The 7,845-nt window shown below is 42.3% G+C and overlaps 1 long non-coding RNA gene across 1 annotated transcript; it reads right to left on the bottom strand.

Annotated features, from left to right (window-relative positions):
• Window positions 1-2,579: 2,579 nt before the first annotated feature.
• LOC132888778 (uncharacterized) lies at window positions 2,580-4,637 on the bottom strand. The gene is made up of 3 exons (XR_009654973.1): window positions 4,160-4,637; window positions 2,794-2,936; window positions 2,580-2,688 (listed from the first exon to the last, which is right to left on the bottom strand). It is a non-coding gene; the product is annotated as an uncharacterized LOC132888778 (long non-coding RNA).
• Between the last annotated feature and the right edge of the window lie 3,208 nt (window positions 4,638-7,845).

Raw genomic sequence — 7,845 nt, 5'->3', positions numbered from 1 at the left:
GGGCCAAAATCTTCCCGGCCTTTTCACCACATTCGTATGTCTTGATTTGTTTATAAGATTTTCAGCATGTTTTGTGGATAAAAGGTTGAATTCTGTTTGAAGAATTAGTTGTTGCTTAAATAGATCACGTGATGGGGAATGGGCTAATGTTACATCAAGTTGTAGTATATCTCTGGTTAATTTTTTTAAGGCATTCATTTTTTTTATTTGGGCACTGTATGATATAATTTGCCTCCCAAGATATGCTTTCCTTTATTACCAGATTACTGAAGAGGACATCCCTGGAGTTTGATTACATGCTAAATACTCAGTTATTTCAGCTGAGACGAATTTGACAAATCCACCATCAGAGAGTAGTAACATATTGAAACGCCATGGACGGTAGCTAGAGTACATAGTTGGTAGAGGTGTGAACCTTCACTGGTCTCATGATTCGATTCCGATTATCATGTCAACAGTTCGATTCGATACCACGATGCGGCACATCAGTTTTACTTCACATGGTTTTGTTTTCATCAACAAATAGAAACAGTATGATATAAGCTCCCTTTTTAATTTAACAAAGCTTGAGTATGAACACAGCAGTATTTATGATGCAGTTCAACAAATTTGTCAACAAATCAGAGCATTTCTTGAGTATGGCAACATCTGGAACAATCTGGAATGCAGTAGACACCAGGTAGCATTGAATTAGTGAATTTTATATGGTGTTTACTTATTAACATATTAAACAAATATTGTTACATATTAAACAAATGGGGGTGGCACGGTGGTGTAGTGGTTAGCGCTGTCGCCTCACAGCAAGAAGGTCCGGGTTTGAGCCCCGTGGCCGGCGAGGGCCTTTCTGTGCAGAGTTTGCATGTTTTCCTCGTGTCCGCGTGGGTTTCCTCTGGGTGCTCCGGTTTCCCCCACAGTCCAAAGACATGCAGGTTAGGTTAACTGGTGACTCTAAATTAGTAGGTGTGAGTGTGAATGGTTGTCCGTTACCCCTTTTCCACCAAATCAGTTCCAGGGCTGGTTTGGGGCCAGTGCTGGTTCACAACTTGTTCAACTTGCGAGCCAGCTGAGAACCAGTTTGCTTTTCCATAGCTCGGGGTGCTAAGGGGAGCCATGTCATTACGTCGTTGTATACGTCAGTTACATCGCTGTATACGTCAGTTATGTCACTGCGTTTGCATAAACCTTGGCGCGAACATCGAAGCAACAACAACACAGAGAAGAAGAAGCAGCAGCAACAACAATAATGGATGACTTCGCGTTTATACAGCTGCTGCTTCTCGTCGCTTAAAAATGGCGACCTTTCGTGGTCTTGCTATTGTTGTCGGTCTTGACAACTCTGCCTGCCCCCCCCCCCCCCCCCCCCCCCCCCGCTGACGTAAGCGGTTCTTTCCTCTGGCCCAGCAAAGAGTTGGTGCTAGCCTGGAACCGGTTTTTCTGGCCCCAGAGCCAGTTCTTTGTCAGTGGAAACAGAAAACCCGGTTCCAAACTAAGCACTGGCCCCGAACCAGCCCTGGAACTGCTTTGGTGGAAAAGGGGCATGTGTCTATGTGTCAGCCCTGTGATGACCTGGCGACTTGTCCAGGGTGTACCCCGCCTTTCGCCCGTAGTCAGCTGGGATAGGCTCCAGCTTGCCTGCGACCCTGTAGAACAGAATAAAGCGGCTAGAGATAATGAGATGAGATTAAACAAATATTATTAAATAATGTAAACAAAATATAAAACAAATTGACCATTTGGCCTACATTAAATACACAGAAATGAATAGTAGACATAGTCTTATCAAAATATAAACAGAAATTATGACCATTACAACAGAAATGAACAGAAATAATAAATAAATAAACTTATTGTTTGAATATGGTCAAGTATCAAAAACAAAACATTCTGCAGTGCTACACTAAATAAAAGCTATAATATAAAATAAGAGCACTGGGCACTTCCTGAAAGTGCAAAACATTACAAACATTAAGTTTCAGCATTTGAGAAGTTGTAGGTTTTTAAGCAAGAATACCAGTTGATCTACATGCTTTGGTTTGAGAGCGGATCTTTTTGCACTGACCACATCTCCTGCAGTAGAGAAAACGCGCTCTGCAGATACACTTGTGCCAGGGATACACAAGTATCGTTTTGACAGCCGAGAGAGGAGGGGAAATGTGACCTCATGTACCTGCCACCAGTTTAAGGGATCCTCAGTCAGAGGAAAGGATGAGGCTTTGCAGTATTCATTCATTTCCTCTTCGGCTATGGCATAGGGGGTCTTAGGTTCTACTGTACCTTCAGAATCACAGAAAGACTGTCCCAGCAAACTCACTAGCAGCAATGAGGCCTTTTCTTTTGGGAGCATGTGGGCCGCCTTCTGTTGGTGTTTCTTCTTGCACAGTTCCTGTTCCTTCAGGGGCTTCAACCACTTTTGTCCTCCTGGTCAGAATACATTCATTCTGTGTTGGACCAAAAAATAGAAAAAAACATTAATTTAGCAGATAGTGTATTCAGTCAATGCAACAACTCACAAGTGTTTTTATTCAATCTTAAACCTTTTCATTTTATATATTTAATAAACATGATGAAATTACCTCAAAGGATGCTGCCTCCTCAGTCACTCCTTTTGTATACATCCAGTCTTTCCTCCTCTGTCAGAAAGCATACAAATCAGCTGTTCGTGCGTTTTACTCATCTTTTGGTTGATATCTAAGCAATGTCATAGCACAACAAATTATTTCTGATGAGGAAATTTAATCTAATATCATAATATTAAACTGCAAAACAAAATAATTAAAAAATCATGTGTCTTACCAGATATAAAGTGTCGAAAGCAAACACGGTCGTTGTCAGTAGGTTCCCACTTGTCACAGTTAATTGCTGTGATCCAAAGCTTTCGGCGAGCTTCAGGCTTTTTTGGTATGCGGTAAAAGCTCTTGGGATCATTCTTATCAAATCTGTATGTACAGCCAATAACACCACACTACCATAATTAATTAATGTATAAATGTGAATGACCCGATAACTCCGATCGGCCATTTATAAATAACCTCTTGCCAACCAAAACATCACGTGAACATTTGGTGACGTCACACCAAACTTTCCTATATCATGACTCGTATTGGCAACTAATTGCAATTAACTATTATACTTATCGGCCTATTCGGTTTTTAGCCATGTTGAATTTAGTTCGTTTGGTCCACGGCAGGCGTCACTTGTCCGCACGATCTTCACGAGACTTGTGCGAAACTTCGAAACGTGAAGTGTCCGCCAGGTGTCAGTGCCGCCATTATGAAAACTGTTTTCCAAATGAAATATTGCAAAAAACGAGTCTAAATGATTATTACTGCCTACTTTTTTTCAAACTTTCCTGACTGCTATCAAAACAAACAAAACTTCCGGCTTGATTACATCAGCATTCGTAAGAGGGTGCGTGCATCTTTTGACAACCCCGTGTCTGAAATTGCTCCCGACTCACTATATAGTGGGGACATGAGGATCCAAGATGGCGGAGTGAGAGGCAGCACCTTTGCAGGCTCTGCAAAAAATATAGTTTAGTCCCTGTATAGTGAGTTTTGCGCAACAACCTAAAACCTTCACTCGGGTATCTTTATCCACAGTACTTCCACGAAACATTTAAACTTTCGAGAGGTTTTTTTTTTTTTTTTTGACGCTGTCAAGAAGACGACGTGCATGCTGATATGTCCGACCACGACTACTATCTAACCGCTCTCCACGAGGCATGTGAGGACAGCGACACTGAAGATTTTGAGGTAGATGAAAAGTCTCCTAAAGAAACTAGAATTAACTTGACTCATATGCCAATTAAAAGTCCAAACCCCAAGAAAAGGAAGGGGAAAAATGACAAAAAGGAAGAGGGGAACATCAGCGCTGCCATTCTCCATGCAGTCCAGGCTCTGACTGGAAAAGTGGAGGAACAGACTGAACTGCTGAAAAGCTTTGATAAACACACAGAAGCTAATGCAATGGCTACAAGAGAGAACAAACAAGAAATTGCTCTGCTCCAGAAAAAAGTTGACGAGCTCCACAAAGAAAATAGCATGTTTAAAAATGCATATGAGGAACAGGCTCAGTACAAGAGGAGATGGAACCTGAGGCTGATTGGTCTACCTGAAAAGGATGGAGAGAACACAAGAGAAATCGTCATCGGGATACTCACAAGAGTTGTGCCACTGTGTGTGGACCGGCTGCGAGACACTGTGGATACTGTCCACCATTTGGGAAAGAAGAACACTGTTGCTACCTCAAACAACACGCCGAGGGCAATCATCATCCAGTTCGGGATGAGAACCATCCGGGATGAAGTGTGGAAAAAAATCGAAGGAAGCGCGAGTGTGCAGCAAGATGCATATGAGGAACAGGCTCGGTACAAGAGGAGATGGAACCTGAGGCTGATTGGTCTACCTGAAAAGGATGGAGAGAACACAAGAGAAATCATCATCGGGATGCTCACAAGAGTTGTGCCAGAGAGGACTTCTCCAAAGAAGACCAGGAGGCTCGTTCCAAGCTGTGGCCACTGGTTCAGGAAGCCAGGTAGAAGGGGAAACAAGCGTTTCTGAAGGAAGGTTATGCTCTGATTGATAATCGCCGTGTGGACCCCGCTTGAACAACTCTATAAGGTTTACATTCTCAATGTTTACACAGCACCGGACCAGACACGATTTGGATTGAATACGTGGACCCTGGCGGATTCCCGTTTCCAGGCGTTTTAATGTAAACGGACAGTGCATCCACGAAGAAAACGAGACAGTTTACACGGGTACACTGACTTAGCCTGACGCTTATATTAATGTTCAGATATTTCGAGGGTTGTTGCAATAAATGTTATCGTTGAAATACGACAGGGACATATCAGTTACTCATTCCTGCACATTATTTTCTTCGCGCATACTTGATATTTAGTGAATTATTTTATTTCTTTAAATACTAGTGGATTAAAGAATAATGTGAAACGTAAGGCAACATTTCTTTTTTGTAAGGAGCAGAAGAGCAATTTTATTTTCTTGCAAGAGACTCATTCAGTGGAGGCTGACACTAATTTCTGGAAACAACAATGGGGGGTACACTGCTTTCTTCAGGCCAAGTTTACATTAGACCGTATCTGTCTCGTTTTCTTCGTGGATGCACTGTCCGTTTACATTAAAACGCCTGGAAACGGGAACCCACCAGGGTCCACGTATTCAATCCAAATCGTGTCTGGTCCAGTGCTGTGTAAACATTGAGATACGCAAATACGCTGTGCTGAGCTCTAGCTGGCGTCGTCATTGGACAACGTCACTGTGACATCCACCTTCCTGATTCGCTGGCGTTGGTCATGTGACGCGACTGCTGAAAAACGGCGCGGACTTCCGCCTTGTATCACCTTTCATTAAAGAGTATAAAAGTATGAAAATACTGCAAATACTGATGCAAATACTGCCCATTGTGTAGTTATGATTGTCTTTAGGCTTGCCATCCTTCCACTTGCAAGTGGTAAGTGACGCGCATGCCCGACATGCACTGAGATCACACACACAGCGGCTCAGTCCCGAATCACTGCTCATGCACTTCACTCGCGCGCTCTGTGAGCTGCGCAGGGCCGGAGTGCGCACCCTCCAGAGGGCACTCGCTGTTCAGGGCGGAGTGATTTTGGAGCGCAGGATGCCTGTGGAGCCGAGCGTATCCGTGTATTGGCGTTGCTATGTGCACGCGAATCGTGTATTGGCATTGCTGTGTGCACACTAATCGTTTTAAAAACGTTAATCTGATGATCCGCTGATACGGTCTAATGTAAACCCCACCTTAGTCATGGGACATCACATTCAGCTGGAGTAATGATCCTGTTCAACAGGTTTTCTGGGAATGTAATTAACCACACAAGTGACATCAATGGACATTGGCTAATGGTGCGAACTATATTCTGTTATGTGTATATGGTTATAACAAAAAGGCACAGAACAAACATTTTTATTCTTCCTTGAGTAGGCTGCTGGAGGGATGGAAAGTGACTTATATTACTGACAAAGTCATAGTGGGAGGAGATTTTAACTTGGTCCCTGACCTCTGGTTGGATCATTTTCCTCCAAGGGGACATTGCCACTATTATGAGGAAATTATAGGTGAATTTATCTCGAAGGGAGGGGCGGCACGGTGGTGTAGTGGTTAGCGCTGTCGCCTCACAGCAAGAAGGCCCTGGGTTCGAGCCCCGGGACCTGCGAGGGCCTTTCTGTGCGGAGTTTGCATGTTCTCCCCGTGTCTGCGTGGGTTTCCTCCGGGTGCTCCGGTTTCCCCCACAGTCCAAAGACATGCAGGTTAGGCTAACTGGTGACTCTAAATTGACCGTAGGTGTGAATGTCAGTGTGAATGGTTGTCTGTGTCTGTCAGCCCTGTGATGACCTGGCGTCTTGTCCAGGGTGTACCCCGCCTTTCGCCCGTAGTCAGCTGGGATAGGCTCCAGCTTGCCTGCGACCCTGTAGAAGGATAAAGCAGCTAGAGATGATGAGATGAGATCTCGAAGGGAAGTTTAATTGACTGTTGGAGAATGAGAAATACCAATACTAAACCGTATACTTGGTATTGTCCTGCTAACAATGGGCAATACTCAAGGTTAGATTATTGGTTAATTTCTGCTAACAGGGGTCAAAATTAACTTTTGAATGTACTTGCCCTCAGGGCAACCAACCCCCAAAATTTACTTGCCCGATTGCATGTATCAGTTGCCCTACTTTTTTGCAGGTTGACTGGGTAAGTAATTTGCATAAAAAGCAATCTGGATGTATATTATAGAGTATGCAATAAAATATTTCAACTTGTTTTGCCATTGTTTGATTACTGATTGATAGAAATAAAGTTAACACTCATATGTGTTTGGTGTTTATTTCATCATGATGAACAGTAAAACAACTAGGTATAACTACTAGTATCTTCCGTTAAACAGTCAGAAAATATGTCATCATGGTCAAGTGTAACTGATCAAATCAGAATTAAAAATCAGTCCAAAAAGACGCTTCATTCGTTCTAGCCTATGTGACCGTGGCGCCTCGTGTGAATAATCATATCATGTAGCGCCATGTCGCGAATGGAAGCGTCAACTACCGCAACGAACCAAAGTCAAGGACAAACGAAAAAGAAGACGGGAAAAATAGTTTTCGTTCTGTTTCTGTTAGGAATCACAACTTAATTTTTCTTGGTAAAATAGACATTCAAACACAGTTGTCCGACAGACAACTAGTGATAATTTTATTGTTGCCCGAGTATGAGAATGACTTGCCCATGTCCGTCGGTACATGCTTAATTTCGACCCCTGCCTAATTAATGAGGTCTTTAAATGTGAAATATCAGCATCACCCTTGACTGACCACTGTGCAATTTCGATGTCCTTTCGATTGGGTGGGTTTGAGCTCATCTCTAACCCTTTATGGAAATTTAATAGTTGTCTTCTAGAACACGAGGAGTTTTGTAATGAAACCAAAAATTTGGTTTAAAAAAAAATGGATGAATTAGAAATGTCACCTTTGAGTAAATGGGAGTGGTTTAAATTAAAGAAACTGCCATTAGCACAAGTAAATGCATTTCTAAAGTTAAAAAACAAGAAGACACTATTAATGAGATAAATAAACTGTCACAAAACAGACTTATCATTAGAACAACAAGTCAGATTAAATAATCTGCAAAACAAATTAGATAATCTATATCTGGAAAAACCAAAAGGGGCATTTATTCGCTCAAGAGCTCGGTTAGAAGAAGGTGAAAAAAATACTTCCTATTTCTTTAGTCTGGAAAAACAAAGACAAACAAAAAAGAAAATTCACAAGCTACTTAACAATATTAGCATTGATAATCACGACCAAGTCAATGAGGAAATAA

Source organism: Neoarius graeffei, chromosome 7 (assembly GCF_027579695.1).
Source record: "Neoarius graeffei isolate fNeoGra1 chromosome 7, fNeoGra1.pri, whole genome shotgun sequence".
Classification (NCBI taxonomy): domain Eukaryota; kingdom Metazoa; phylum Chordata; class Actinopteri; order Siluriformes; family Ariidae; genus Neoarius; species Neoarius graeffei.
This window is presented reverse-complemented; position numbering and strand designations above follow the sequence as displayed.